Source organism: Pleurodeles waltl, chromosome 7, assembly GCF_031143425.1.
Source record: "Pleurodeles waltl isolate 20211129_DDA chromosome 7, aPleWal1.hap1.20221129, whole genome shotgun sequence".
NCBI classification, from domain to species: domain Eukaryota; kingdom Metazoa; phylum Chordata; class Amphibia; order Caudata; family Salamandridae; genus Pleurodeles; species Pleurodeles waltl.
The window spans coordinates 268538696-268555713 of record NC_090446.1 but is presented as its reverse complement, the minus strand read 5'-3'; positions in this window follow the sequence as shown (position 1 = coordinate 268555713).

The following is a 17018-nucleotide window of genomic DNA, read 5'->3' as shown; positions in this document are numbered from 1 at the left end:
CTGTCGAAGAGAAAAGGTGAGCAACGGTTGATGAGGAGAGAAGAGGTCGTTGGTTGGCCAAGGGCTGCATATTTATCTTATGTCTACTAAATAAACCACCCATCATCGCTACGTCTACTGGTGTAATTCCGGCACTCACTTGCCATTCCGCCAACCCTCCATTTTACACACAACAATGTCAATGGCATACGCCATACTCATGCACCGTAAGTCACACATAGGCACAGATTTCTCAAATCATGCCATGCAAGTCTCTGTCAGAACAAACATCACATGCCAGGCAACTGGTGCCACTACCAACTACATCTCATCAACACATACCTGACTTACCTGTAGTGTGTATATACAACTGCTTGATGCATTGGGTCACACATAGGAATACAACATCAATGGCCATCACATTCCATGTGCAAGATTTGTGAGAGGTGGCACCACACCTACGGTAGTGCCACCTCACATGCACCACTTACTGACCCACAACACCATCATGTCTGCACTGTAAACAATAAATGGCTCACCATGGGGCAGAGTCACTGTTAGACAGTGCAGATCATGGATGCCATAGTGGGACCCTGTAGGAGTAATTAGGACATCACTGACCTTACATGCACTGTGCTAAGGGACACATTTGCTACGTAGCTGAGCTCCATCCCGTAGCCTGCACTGTGCATGTGTGGACAGGAGAAATGCTGATTCATGTTTTGGAAGATAGGAGACACAGTGGGAGTGATGTTGATCATCCTGAAACAATAGGATACACACCCTTGGATACCTGATGGCTGGCACAAACATCAGCTGCCACTGAGGGGCCTATGTAAGAGACCCCAATGCCATTGTCATGGCCTGGACTGTATGTATAAGTTGGCGGATGACCACTCTTTTGTTACTTGAAGCCACATTGGAAATCGACCACCCTCCAACGCAGCACTTAGCATGGAAGGGGTTTGCAAAGTGTGTAGCTGCAGGTCTTTCACCACAACATACATATAATTATAATGCTGACAGATTTAGGTGTCACCTAAAGCCTGAAGTATTGCCAGCATCAAACACCACCCCAGGGATACCGTTTGCAGGTTGCAGAAAGGAAATAGACTGTAATTTGACCTCATATGAACATGCCACCTATGCGTGCTGCATACTGCCGCACACACAGAAAGAGCCATTTGGCCATCAAAAATGTATGTGTATAGGAAAGTGTCCCTACCTGCATAGATACATCCACCTCCACAGGGCAGCTAGCCAAGCACCCTGTTGCAAGGTTGGTAGTCTTGGTGCACGGCTGCAGATTAGGTGCCTGCACAGAGGACAACAAAGGGTTGCCTAGTAACATGTCACAGATGGTGCATTCCTGCATAGTCAAAATGTTGCAGCACAGTGCTGCCAATGTTGGAGCTGTGTTGTGCATTGTCACTTACTCTTGAAAAGTGGCCTAAGTGTTGCACTTCATCTATAACTACACGTCAAAATGGCTGGGATGTCCATGCTCAGTAGGGCTACCACGTTGTCACCACATCTGACCCTACTGTGTTGTGACGCTATGTCATGCACCCCTAGTGAAGGCACACTGATACAAAGGTGCACTACACAACACATGGTACATACATACCGAGCATGAGTTAGGATTCCAATATATATATCCCAGGTCCTTGAGCCAATACCCAAAATTGTCATGTTCAACAACACAGTGCTCAGAAATTTTGCACAAGGCCAGTAACTCACACCATACCACAAACACGTATGAGACACAACCAAATCAAAATAACAACTGCCATGCAACATGACAAACCTCTTGAAAGCATAAACAACAACCTACACATTTTATCTCTTGCAGGAGATCAGGGTTTTGGCAAACACCCATGGATGATGACCCCATTTGCAAACCCAAGCACAGCAGCAGAGAGTGCATACAATGAGGGACAGCGTTAGACACACAGGGCCATATTTATACTTTTCGACGCACAACTGCGCCAACGCAGTTGTGCGTCAAAAAATCTAACACCGGCTAACGCCATTCTGAAGCGCCATGCGGGCGCCGTATTTATTCAATGACGTTAGCCGGCGTTAGCCGGCGGCGCTGCCTGGTGTGCGTCAAAAAAAATGACGTACACCAGGCAGCGCCGGCGTAGGGGAATATGGAGCTTGGGCGCCAAAAAATGGGGCAAGTCAGGCTGAGGCAAAATTATCGCCTCAACCCAATTTGCGCCATTTTTTCCGACTCCCAACCCCCATTGAAATGACTCCTGTCTTAGCAAAGACAGGAGCCATGCCCCCTTGCCCAATGGCCATGCCCAGGGGACTTCTGTCCCCTGGGCATGGTCATTGGGCATAGTGGCATGTAGGCGGGCACAAATCAGGCCCCCCTATGCCACAAAAAAAAATAATAATACTTACCTGAACTTACCTTATGTTCCCTGGGATGGGTCCCTCCATCCTTAGGTGTCCTCCTGGGGTGGGCAGGGGTGACAGGGGGTGTCCCTGGGGGCATGGGACTGGGGGCATGGGAGGGCACCTCTGGGCTCCTTCCGAGCCCACAGGTCCCTTAACGCCTGCCCTGACCAGGCGCTAAAAAATGACGCAAAAGCGGCTGGACGTAATTTTTTTTGACCCGCCCACTCCCGGGCGACATTTTTGCCCGGGAGTGTAAATACGGCGCACATGCCTCGGAGTCACTTTTTTAGACGGGAACGCCTAACTTGCATATCATTAACGCAAAGTAGGTGTCCACGCTAAAAAATGACGCAAACTCCATGGACTTTGGCGCTAGACGCGTCTAACGCCAAAGTATAAAAATGGAGTTAGTTTTGCGTAGGAATTGCGTCCAAAAAAACGACGCAATTCCGCCGCAAACAGAGTATAAATATGCCCCACAATATTGTAGAAAGGACATTTGGCATACTGAAAACAAGATTCAGGTGCCTGGACCTCACAGGAGGCAGCCTTCTATATGCCCCACACATTGGCCCATATTTATACTTTTTGACACAAATCAGCGCTAGGGCAGATTAGCGTCAAAAAGTTTACTGCTGGCTAACGCCATTCGAAAGCGCCAGCCGGGCGCCTTATTTATGGAATGACGTTAGCCGGCGCTGTGGCCTGGTTAGCGTTAAAATAAATGACGGAAACCGGGTAGCGGAGGCGAAGGGAAGACTGGGGGTTGTGCGCCAAAGAACGGTGCAAGTCAGGTTAGAGCCAAAAATATTGGCTCTAACCTGACTTGCGCCATTTTTTGACGCACAACCCCCATGGAAATGACTCCTGTCTTAGCTAAGGCAAAGTTAGGCCCCCATGCCATTTTTAAAAAAAATTATACTTACACGCACTTACCTGCACTCACCATGGATGGCCAATCACACCCTTGTCAAATTGTTGCATGGACTACAACATGTGACCATACCCAAAATGTCACACTGCAGCACAGCCCGTGTCTTATGTATGTTGATTCAGTGTGCATCTAAGGACAATGCAAAAAAACACGCTTTCAGGAATTGAGTCACAAAATATGATGCAAATGCATCTAAAACATCTGCAAACTCAAAGTAAATGACACATGGGCCCTTAGCATGAATTCCACCTTCACACACCTCTCAATGCTGCCTTCAGTGAAATTGATGCATAACCATCATGCACCTATAGAAACACCATATGTGCGTTATGCGTTGAAAAAATCCTACGCACACGCTCAACTGAAAAATGTGACACTTGGGGACAGGAAGTGATGTAATAGGAAATCCTGTCTACAAGCATGGTACAGTGGGTGTAGTTTCACTTTCTCTTTACAGTCTGTGCCTTTCTATGTGGTTCTGTTTTGTAGCTGGTGGTTGTATCTTGGTTGCTGATTGCAGTTTGTGGTGCCCCTCCTGTCATGTCTGGTCATTAATTGAGTGCATTTTGTCCCAATTGCTGTGATGTGGTGTGTTTATTGTCTAAATTTGTATTTGTACTGTGGGGTGTCTGTACGGGGTAGTTTAGCATTTAGGATAGCTGGGATTAGTAAGTGGGGTTAAGTTTCCATTTATTTTCCCTTTTTATTATTGTATTTGTGGTCAACTTTGACCATTTACAAGATGTCTGGCAGGGGGAGGCTGACAAGAATGTTAGATGAGGAGTTAGGTGGATTTGGGTGGCTGGAATGCCACTACCTTCCCATGATGCTTGAGATGGGTGGCCGGGTCTTCCAAGGATACCGGACGGAGGCCAGGCGCCTGCGGTGGGGCAAGGTGCTCCACCACCTGAAGAAAGTCTACAGGAGTGGCAGGAATGAGCACCAGCTCAAGCATCGCTGGGCAGATCTGGTGGCCAGGGAGCAGGATCTGCTTGGTCACCTTGGTGTTGAGATCTGCATACTATTTACTCTTCACTGGTCTTGAATGACAGTAACAGGTGAGTTGGGGTGCGGCATGCAATACTTGTGGATAGGTTGTATGCAACCATAATGAAGTGTATCTGTGCCAGTCTAGACCTGGAATTCACATGTCCAACCTTGATACCAATGCAGGTCAGATGTCTGGTGAGTCCTGCACAACCATCACGTAGACATACATTTCAGAGGCCATGGCGACACCTGTGCTCTGGCATAGTGTTATGTATGAAACACCAAGGCACCGCCAGCCTACCATATTTTCCCCGGATTGTTTCAACAAAGTTGGGAAATGCATGTGTAGCGCAACTTTGTCATCATATAATGCACATGACCCCTGACCCTGCCACAATGCTAGAAAAGGGGTTTTATCCACCTTAGGGGGCAATGTATATGGGGTATTTCATACCATTAGACAACTTTGCCACATCAGTCATTGACTAATCAATGCATGATCATTGCAGACTTTAAATTGAGCTGCATCTCTATCACAAAGCACCTCTGGATGCCTTGTAGGACAGGCTTGAGTACCTGAGTCATATGTCTTGCAAAGCATCAGGGTAGTGTCATGTTTGTTTACACAACTCCCCCTTATAGCATGTTGTTCCATATTCTATAGATGGCCAACATATGGTTGTTGCATGGTGTAGAACTACATGAGTCCCTGGCCCAGTGTTAGTGTTCAGATGTGTGGCTCTTACTCACCAGAGTGTCTGTGTCATTGTGTGATCATAGCACTGTGTCTGTTGCACTGTTTTCCACTAGGATAACTAGCTCACTCCTCTCAACTAGTTCACACAAACATTTGTTGTCCACTTGCAGTGACAGTGATGTGACATTAAGCATGGTTTTCCATTCTTGTCTTACAGGTGGACCTGCCCCCTACACAATCGGCAAAGTGGTGCGATTTGAGGACCTTGATGTATCCAGTAAGTGTGATAGTGTTTTTCCTGTGAACTAATCCAGGGTTTTGTGTGAGTGAGTCCTGTGTGTTGTGTACAATGCCAGATGTGATAAGGTGTCCAAAGATCAGATATTAAAGTAGGCTGGATGCTGACATTATGGCCCTTTCAAATGATCCCCATGCACCACCAGAGGGTCACATCTTGTGAGGCATGTGGTACACAATGGCCAGCCTCGTGTACACAAGGTGATGACAAACCACATGTAGAGCCATATGTGACTACGAATGACAGAGTGCAACGCTGTGAGAATGTTGGTAGTGGCGCACTCCATCATTCTCACAACACAGGGATGCACCATATTGAACCCAATTTGGTGCATCCCTATATTGTCATAAAGATGGAGGACTGGGCTGGCAATTGTCTCACCACAGGGCACTCCGTCTTTTGCACTCCATGCATGTTACACTTATGTGGTATTTAATTGGCTTGCATGCAGGTCAAGGCCAAACGTGTGCCTGCATGGAAATCGGTGTGAAAGGAATAGTAGTGGCAGATCACATATTGATAGGTGTCTACACCTAGACACATGAACGTAGACGTGATAGTCCCATGGATACCAGCTTCCTAGTTGTCAGCCCTCCTAACATACGATCCACTTCTTGACTCCATGTATGAGTGGGCATGCCTTGTTAAATGACGAGGACAGATGAGATGATGGATTGCATGGCCATCCCCTTGGGCTCAAGAGGAGGCGAATACCAAATTTGTATTTAGATGCGATGCTCACAGTGTAGGTGATAGTCATATTGATCAGGCTTGCATGTGTCCCTGTCAGCTCTGACCCTTTATTGTTACCAACAGCATCCCATCCGCCCATTAACATGTCCAAGTTCCTGGTGATGTATGGTTGTAAATAGGCACAGATGATGAGGAATATTGGGCCTGATCTATGTCAAGTTGCACCGCCTTTGCATTATTGTTTATAATATAAAAGCGATGCACACTTCCATGTGTCTGGTTCATTTTTGCATTTTGCGCAGCCTTAGCGGCAATAAAATGATGCTCAGGCAGCGTTGTCATTACAATTATCAGAGCCATTGTCTTTTCTGGAATTTGAGTTGGAGTGCATGTGTAATTAGATATAGCAGTGTAAACTACTATTCTGAACAGACTCCACTCAATGCTGACACTGATGGACTGTCTCCATTTCACAGCTGCCAACATGAGCAAAGACGAGCTACGGGCATTCCACAAGAGGGAGGTGAGGTACCGCCATATCCTGGCCGTGAATCTGGCTTCCGCAGAATGGCTTGCCGCTACCGTGCTGAGAGGGCAACCGGGGAATGGCAGGCATTCCCAAAAGGGGTCCCCACTGTGGCAAAGAAGGCACCGCAGACACACAGGTCCTCAGCAATGCAGGGGGGGCACATCTGGCACCACTCCCACAACCTTGACTGCAACTAATTTCACAACAGTGCAACAGACCATACCACTTGCTGCCGTGGACATGCAATTGTTGCAGGAACTGAAGAGGGACATTTCCCTGGTCCTGACACATTTGGGCAGGTTAGAAAAGGAGGTGGCCGCCAATACGAAGCAGCTGAAGTTCATAAAAAAAACCTGAAGAGGGCAAAGATCTGAGTGACTTCTAAACTGCCACCTCCAAGTTTTTGTCCCCTTCCTTCTGCTTTTAAGTTATGTTTTATTATGGGTTTTAGGGGGATAGTGTTAGGTTAGTGTAGGAGTGTAGTTTTAGGATTAGTTGATTTGGGGGGTAGGTTTTTACTTACTATGTGTTAATTGGTGGGTGGGTTTTGGTCAGGTTGGGCTAGCTATGTTTTTAATTTAAAAAATCTATATATATATGAAAATTCACAAAAATACAAAAAAAATCATATTTGATTAGTTTAGTTAGTACATGTGCAGTATTAGTATATGCTTTCCTGCATGTGTCCTGTAACTTAAGGGGGGTGCGGACCAATGTTTAGAGTCTGGTGTTAAATGTGTTTGTTAAGTTTAGCATAGGTTAGTTAGCTTTAGTTGTTGGTTAAGTAACAATAGGTTAGAATAGGTTAGTTTAGGATAGGGTAGTTTTTATTAATTTTTTTAGCTCAGTTTAGTACTTAATAAACATTTTGCATACTCCGACACATTTTGTGTTATATGCTAGTATTTCAGGTTCTTCCCATGAGTGCACAGTGCAAATTGTGTATTGGCCTAGGGATTCCGTCCTGCCTCCAAATACCTCTCTTGACATGTGTATCACCTATTGACAACTGAGCTGTCACACTGGCAGCAACAACACATCTACTTGTCCATGCATATGCCATCCAGTGTACCCACCACACAAGGTGACTAAGTTATCTTTGTATTACACAGGTAGGTGTGGTAATTCAGCTGTCATTGTTGGGGTCCTGTGCAGGAATGTTGGGGACTGTGGCACATCTGACAATGGCCTACATTTGAACTCTAGCCTGCAAAAGTGACCGGTGGCAATCACTGATGAGGTCAGGTACCTCTGTTACACACCAGTGTGTTCTACTGGTACGCCCAGCTGACGATATCGTCAGAGAACTGTTTCACAGCCATTCCTGCTATATGTAGTGAGTTATGCATACATGTGTACTTAATTTTTGACATACTCAGTCAATTGCTTTGAGGGGATGAGACCAGCATTGACATTTATCATATTGGAACCTTGTGTGTAGGTATGTGCCCCCATTTTCCTGCACTCTTGTACTGAGACTCTGTGACTAATGACATGGTTACACACATCACAATTCCTAAGCATAGTAGATGTGTGACAATACACTTAGGCAAGCTATTTGTGTAGGAGGTGTTTATTTACAAGTGTTCAAGTGCAATATATACAATGTCCAGGTCAATGACCATATTTGTGAAATCCATACAGTTGTGACCCAACACAAGTCCAGGGTTTAGTGACATGTCATGGGACATGCTTGGATGAAGTGTTGTTAAGTGTGGAGGAACATGAAATGCCAATTGGAAAGTGAGAGACAATGACAGTCCATAGCTGACAGGTCAACGGTGTGTTGGTGGAGAGTGCACATATCCAACTGTGCTAACACTGGCATGATCTCAAGCACAGGACAAAGGTAAACACTGCCCATGTGGCATGGGTTGGTGCTACTGGGAACTCTTACGGGTGAATATGATCTGTTCCACAACTTCATCCTCCGATGTGTGTGGTGTCTTCTCTGCCCTTGATGGTAGTGGTGGTGGGGAGGTTGAGGGTGGCACACACAAACTTCAGTGGTTGGAGATGTGGACTCCCAATTCCAGGGGGCTGCCATCTGTGGCATAACATAAGGCATCACTGCAGCAAGGAGAAGCTACTGATTTTTTGAGGATAGCAGCAACATCCCAGTGGTAGGCAGCCATGTCTGCCCTGAGGGAGACCACTTCCCGGTGCCTGTAGTCCATCTTGTTCTCAATGACACTGGTGCCAGTTTGGGAGGGCAGTTGTTGTGGCCTCTACCTCATGGCAGCAGCTATGTCCCTCAGACACTGCTGGACTCCATGCAGTGGGGAGTGTGCGCCTCGTTTGGCTACAGTATGTTCACTGGTCCTAACAAGGCATGTGCTCATACCCTCTGGGCTGGCTGCCACAGTCTCCATCCCCACCCGTGCCTTCTTGGCCAGCTCCCGACTGAATCTTACCACTGTCCTGTCAAAGCTGGTCCCTAGGGCCTTGTAGTCCTCAGCTGTGTCGGTGCTGGCAAGTCGTACTATTGGGGTGTTGGGTGGGGCATCTAGGATGGCTGCTACATTATTTGTCCTCCTTACGACTTGAGGTGGTTTCTGAGGGATACGAGGACTTCTTGGAGGGTCTCTTGGCTGAAGGTAGTTGACATGTCACGTCACTGACTTGCTATTGGAGGCTCATTGTCATCTTACTTCCCAAACATTGTTCCTGTACATCATGGTTGCAGTCTATCAGCCCTTTCGAACACCTGAGTGTCACAAGAGGGGAAGCTCAGGTGGCGCAATTGGCTGCGTCATATCTATTAGGTGTGATGTATATCTTTTTTGTGGCTTGACACAATCTTGTCATTGTCAACCCTCCCTCTGCATCCATTTGCATGGTGGGGCCTTGCAATGGGTGTTGCAGTGGTCGTGCCACAGCACCACACATGGCAATATGACCCTGTTCCAGTCTTACATGTTTCACATACACCTGTGTGGTACTGAAACCTTGCACCACCCCAGGGATGGCATTGCCAAGACACTATGCTGTTGTTACCTTAGATAGTTCCTCATGTTGCTGTATGTGTGTGTGCTACATTGCACAGCACACATGGTCCTAGCAGAGTTCAATTTCATCTTCTGTCTGTGCTGGTAGGTGTGCCTTCCTACACAACTATGATCTCCCCATCAAGGCAGCCATCCTTGCACTATGATGCAAGAGATGCAGCATGGTGGCAGTGCAGCTAATTTGACACAGGCACAGGGTAGATCCAGGGAATGCCAGAATGGGTATAATTTTTTGTTGTGTCCATCATTTTGTATGTGACAGTGCCTGATGGTAAATGAGTTTATGGACATAGCCGAAAACTAGAATTGAACTTAGGTCAGGGCCTCGAGCTAGTTTGATGGTGATTCTGTAGATAGTCATTCTGGTCCCTCATTACAAGTACAGCAGTCCTATTACCATTGTTAGACTTGACAGCCTTAGGGTGGTCACCCCTAACTTTTTGCCTGCCTCCCTCCATTTTTTAGACACTGTTTTTTCTGGTTTCTAAGACTCTGCACACATTATCACTGCTAACCAGCGCTAAAGTGCATATGCCCTCTCCCTTTGAACATGGTAACATTGGATCATACCCAATTGGACTATTTCATTTACCTATAAGTCCCCAGTAGAGTGCACTATGTGTGCCCAGGGCCTGTAGTTTAAATGCTACTAGTGGGCCTGCAGCACCGATTGTGCCACCCACCTAAGTAGCCCCTTAACCTTGTCTCAGGCCTGCCATTGCACGGCATGTGTGTGCAGTTTCACTGCCAATTTGACTTGGCATTTCAAAGTACTTGCAAAGCCTAAAGCTCCCTTTTCTCTACATATGACACCCCTAAGGTATGCCCTAGCTAACCCATAGGGCAGGGTGCTGTGTAGGCATGTACCTATGTAGTATACATGTCCTGGTAGTGTAAAACTCCTAAATTCGTTTTTATACTGCTGTGAGGCTTGCTCCCTTCATAGGCTAACATTGGGGCTGCCCTCATACATTGTTTGAGTGGTAGCTGCTGATCTGAAAGGAGTAGGAAGGTCATATTTAGTATGGCCAGAATGGTGACATTAAATCCTGCTGTCTGGTGAAGTTGTATTTAATATTACTATTTTAGAAATGACACTTTTAGAAAGTGAGCATTTCTCTGCACTTAAATCTTTCTGTGCCTTACAGTGCACATCTGGCTGGGTTTAGTTGACAGGTCCCACAACAAGAAGAGGATCCGCAAACGAGCCCCCGAAATTGATGCACAGCCGTCCTTGCGTGGAAACTAAACGACGCATCACCCCGTGCGGCCCGAGATATCAATGCACACCCCTTTGTATCCACGCTTCTCCTCTTCTGCGGCCTTTTGCGGAGATTTTCATGCGAACCAGGTACTTTGTGCTTGAAAGAAACTTTCTTTGCTTTTAAAAGACTTAAGGCACTTTATATCTCTTTTCAGTGATATCTCTACATTCGCTTATTGCACCTTTGATCGTTTTGACCTTTCATTTAACCAGATAAATATTATAATTTTTTCTAAACACTGTGGTATATTTCTGATGCTATATGGTGTTATTGTATGATTTATTGCACAAACACTTTACATTGCCTTCTAAGGTAAGCCTGACTGCTCAGTGCCAAGCTACCAGAGGGTGGGCACAGGATAATTTGGATTGTGTGTGACTTACTCTGACTAGAGTGAGGGTCCTTGCTTGGACAGGGGGTACCCTGACTGCCAACCAAAGACCATAATTTCTAACAGCCATCTGACTGCCATTGTCTATATGACCACCCCCAACAGCACAGGTGGTAGTGGCACATGTTGTCAATGGGGAATGCCCCATGGGCTAAATGCCTGGTACGAGCAGGTTTCCAGCAGCTTACAGACTGGCAATGCCACCTGTCTTGTTATACCAGACAAGTAGTACGATCAATGCTACCCCTCAGGTATGTTCCTGCTTTTCCACCAGCCTTTGCGTGACGGTGAAACCCCCATGCAAAGGTTGGTGGTGATGTGGTGTGCTCCTGGGTGCCCCGGCACAGCTCATGCACCTGGCATGGGCAGTGCAGTGGGTCCCATGCCCTAGCCCCTTTGCCCTTTCCACTGCCTGATTTGAAGGGCTAAGTGCAGCGTGTCCTGTCACACCCAATGCACCCCAAGACTGGCACTGACTCTAGTTGATCCATCAGCAAAGTTGTGCTAAGTGCCCCACAGAGCTACCATGAGCAGACAGATTTCCACCCGTCATCCCAACATGTGACTCATACCGCCAGCTGCAAAGGGTACACTGCACTGGCAGTCTTACCAACACCAGACTTGCCAGTGCAGCATCCCCCGCCCGTCAATGTGGTATTATACACCATTATGTTCACAGTCATACACCATCTGTTGTATGGGTGTGTTTATTTCCCTATTCTAATGTGTCTCACATGGTTGTGCCAGAGTAGTTGTGGGCTCAGCTTGTATCTTTTGTGACCTACACTTTGTTATCTGTAGTACATATTTTCTGTAGTGGCACATTTCTGATCAGCATAAAGATGTGTGGTTCCACACTACACCAGTTTAGTGACTCTGGGTAGTGGCATGTTTCCTGCGATACAGGACCACCCTGCTATTTCCACCAAGGCCTGCTCAGATTAGTTATCACTGCACTCAGGGGGCATCCTCACTGCATGATGGAGTGGTGGCTGCCTTATGTGGATGTGTTGTTAATGCATAGGGTTGTGGTGCTACCGGCACATGTCTGGATACTGTTGGGACAGTTGCAATGAATTGTGTGCCGTAAGATGCAGCACACATGTGTTTTCGGCAATCAGGCAAGGCAGTTGCAAGGTGTTACTGCAAGAGACACCACCATGATATAACCCCAGGAATGGTATTGACTGACTTCCTAGTCTCTGATGTCTTAGTTGTTTTGGTAGGGTTAATTTGACTATATGCGGGGGATGTTGTGATGACACAACCAGAGGCACAGTCATTGGACATGCCATCCATCCCATGTGCTGCATATGTTCAAGTAGGTATTTAGCCCTGGTGATTGACATATGTCCAGGTTGTATATGTGTTGTGGTGCATGGCACTACCAAGGCGTAGGCACATGTGTAGGTTACATCAGCATGGTGCTACTTGCTTCATGTGCAATGTGTCCCTCTGCGCTCCTTTGACATGCATTGAGTGTGTCCTATGTGCCTCCCCCTTCTTGCACTTAACAATTTAGGATTAATTTCCCCCATGCCACTTACCCTGCATTTGTGGTGTTTCCTGGTAGTCTGTGCTGTCCTGTCCTGTCCTGCGATTCCAGTGATCAGGTCCTCCGAGATGACCTCTGCAACCATTTCCTCCATTCCTCCATTTTGTCCAGGTCCTCTTGTGGTGCTGGACTACCACCTCCAGTTTGCAGTTCTGCCTTCCTGTTCCTTGCCATTTTTTCCTTTGTCCTTCGCTTGCAGTCATGCCAGCATTGCTTGCAGTCAGTTACAGTTCTCCTGACCTCTGCCACTCTGTAATCTTGTCTACTATCTGCTGCCAGATTGCCTCTCTCCTGCCAATTGGCAATTTTTGAGGTGACGAACAGTTGCTGTTGATGCTCTGTCACCTCTCTCACCAGTATTTCATACTCCTCTGCACTGAAACAACACTTTCTCTTTTTCTTCTCCCGCCACTGGGTCTTGTGCGCCCTCCTGGCTGTTTCCTGGTTGATTGGGGTCACCGTGGGGTTTCTTTTGGCTTTCTGGCTCCATTTTGCCTCTCCTTTGCACTGTTTTCTCCATTAGTGTCTACAGTTTACACTAACGCAGTAAAAAATGGTGCATTTCCGTTTTGCGACATGTTTACATGTCGTAAAACAGGTTAGAGTCATTTTTCCGATGTTAAAGTCATTTTGCCTTATGACAAGGCGCAATGGTTAACGTAAAAAATGTTGATACCAACCTGTTTTTAGCGCCACCCAACATCATAGTATAAATATGAACAGGGGTGGCGGTAAAAAATGACGCTGGTTTTGCGCAGTTTTGCGTCAAAAAAGTATAAATGTGGCCCTTAGTGTTATGCATTTCTCCACATTCACTGTGTTGTTTTTGTTTTATAAGTGAAGTATTAAGACACCCAGCCTGGTAAGAGCCACATGCTGCATCAAAAGTTTGAATTTAATTGACAGTATAAATCATGTGTTGTCAACCCATTTCTGGCAACGTGCATTGTATAGCTTCAGAAAACTATAAGAGTGAGTGAATATGCTGAGGACATCAATCTAGGAATTGAAAATAAAACACTAACAAAACATTACAAAACAGTAACCACAACAGTGATTTGAAGTGCCATTGGGTTAGATCAGTGGTGCATGTATGGTGATTGAGAGTGCTTGTTAGTTCTACTGGAACAGCAACACTGGACAACTTGAGTCATGCTAGTGTGGGCATCACGAAGACTTGGTTGGACATCCAGCAAACCTCTAGTGAGGACCTACAGAGGAGTGCATGACAGTGGTGCATAGGATGTATTACGTATCACTGACCAGCTTATTTTGAGGATGAACATTGACCAAAACCATGGATTACGAAGAGCAGCATCACTATTCATCATAACGTGGGTTCAATGTCAATTTTGGACTTTAATTCTCTATATGTGTCCCCTTGATATTGGTGGGGATATACTATCCACCCAATCTCATATCTTGTTAAATCCTGCCCTATTTTGCATCTTCTAAAAAAAACATATATATTGTATGATCAGAAAATCCTTTTGTCAGTTTTCCAAAGCTCTTAAAAAACATTTTCATAAAATTAAAACTACATTGAAATTGTTTGATTTGTTTAGAAAATAAATGCTGATCGAAAAGATCCCCATTATTTCACATGGTAACAACAATTACAATATCTGTTTATCCACATTTGCAGATACATAAAGTAATGTTTTTCAACATTGTTCCAGATCCTGATAAAAATCCATTTAGACAGGCAAATATATATATATATATATATATATATATATATATATATATATATATATATATATATATATATATATACAGATCATGGATTTCCTTTTGCAGGTTTTGATGCTGCTTCTGTGCAATTTACAGCACATCTGCATAATCTGGACAGCATTCATTTTATTTTTGTGTTGTAATTCTTTATTTGAAATTGTAAAATCAACATTCAAGAGCAAAAGCATTAACATGGTACAGAGATCCCGTTCGACATGAAATAGGTACGTATCTCTCATTAAAGCTCAATATATACATGAATGAAGGAGTCTATAGCCATGCAAAGGTAATATGTGACCTGAGGTGTGTAAATGTCGGACATGACTTCAAAAACTATTGCTGTACTTCCGGAGTGCAATGCAACTGACAGCACAACACAGGTAGTCTGATAAGAGTGTGAGGTTGCATTCATGGCTCTGCTCGTATCCCAGTGGTAGTGTACAGAAGTGATCAGTAGTCCGGGTAGACCTCTGTCTACTAGTTCTCCTTCACCCCTCCCTACTGCAGCAGCTGCCACCACAAGCAGAGGCAAGGGAAGCAGCACAAGGAGGTTACTAACAGGAAGGTCTGCAAAAAGAGATGACCGGTTCTTCTAGGTCGCGGTGATTACAAGGCAGGGATAGTGGGAAAGGAGGAGAGATTAGAATAGGAAGAGGGGATATATGGCTTACAGATCAACGAAAAAAGAATATATAGGGACACTGGAAGAATGGGGAAGAAGAAGATGGACGGGGGAATAACATAGCTGGTCGTCTACTTAATAACACAATGGAAAGTGCGAGGACGCCAAGGGCATCTCAACACACTAAGTAGGTCTCCAAGCCAATATAAACTATGTCGACTAACAGGTGGAGAGCATAGATGCTTGACTTGGGGTACTAGGAATATCTAACAGCTGATATGACTTGTTACTCAGCGGATATTAGTTCTGGGCTATGAGGTGTGAGGGCCGTAAATAGGGAGGGAAATACAGTAATAAAACAATGTTCATGAGAGAAGAGGAAGTAAGGTGGAAAAGAGAAGAGGAGCAAAGGAAGGAATGGAGGGAAAAGGGTAGGAAGAAAGCGGATTGTTAGTAATAGTAACGGGGGAGAGAATGGTAAATACAGTAGGGGGTGAGGAGGGATGGGATCTGGTGGGAGTACGTATGAAGAGGGAGCTGAGTCAAAGGAAAGGGGAGGCATCGGAGAGAGCGAGGGCAAAAAGGGGAGATGAGTAGGTAAGTACATCTTATCCATAGCCAACCACTGCCTAGTCCAGATGGAAATGCTTGATAGGGCGCTGCTAGAACCAAGTGAGAAGATAGGGCAGTATAATAACATGTGAATGTGTAAGTGTAAGTCCCGGTCAGCATATCAATGTCTGTTAGTGCTGATCGTGGTGATTACAGATGTCCATTAAAACTCCGGCGCAGAGAGAAAGGCGGCCCACATTTGCAGGAAGACATCCAACTTGTCCTGGAGGCCATAAACGAGCTTCTCATGTGTGCCCACCTGATACATAGCAGTAATCCATTCCCCATGAAGAGGAACAGGAGCTGCACGCCTGTGCCTGAGGATACACACCTTGGCCGTAGCAAGCGCTGTGTGTAGCAGGCGCTGCTGTGGTCGGGAAAGGCAGCCTACCTCACTGATATCATGCAATAACAATAGAGAAGGGGTGAGAGAGGGCGGCAGTGGTATTATCTCCCTGAGGGTGTGTCCCACCTTCGCCAAAAAGGTTGTATAGCTGGGCAGTCATGTAGGATGTGGGGCAGATCACAGCAGTCATGAGGGCATCTCCAACAGAAGGCATAGGATAATAACCCCGCTGAACATAACTTTCTCGGGGGTCCAGTACAATTCATGTAACGTCTTGAAGAGACTGAATTTTAGGCGGGCCTCATGAGCTCCCCGGTCTCTAGCCGCAATCATGTCTGCCTAGTCCTCCAATTCAAATTCAGTCTGGAGGCGTGCCTGCCACTTGGCCTTGGTGGAGAGCAAAAGTGGGAGGGAAACAAGGTGGCGATTCAGCTGAGAGTGTAGGCCGGAAATTACGCCACAAAAGGATCCCCAGGTTTCCAAGTAATGGAGTATCGGGGATTGGGAGAGACTCCAGGGGGGCTTCCCCAATTGCCCCTCTAGGCAATGTTTAAGCTGAACGAAGCGCCATAGATGGTGCACCAAGAGGTCAAATTCATCCCTTAGGTCTGTGAAGGATTTCAAGGTGCCTCTATTCAGAAGTTGGTCAAGTCGGTGGAGGCCCTTCGAATGCCACTCATCCCAAAAGATGTTTTTCTTCCCTATGAGCAATCCCCCATTGCCCCACAACAGTGCTCTGTCGTGGATCTGGGGGTCAATTTTGAGCAATCGATGGGCTTGTTGCCATGAGTTGTGCATCGCTCCGATCATGGGGTTGGTGGTGCGCAAGGGAGCAGATCTTGCATTATAAAGTATCTGTAACCCCGGCAGGGATTGGGCAAGAGTCCTTTCCACCGTCACCCAAAGAGGTGGGTCCCTTACTTGCGGTAACAGGTAGGCTAGAGGTGTAGCGCCAG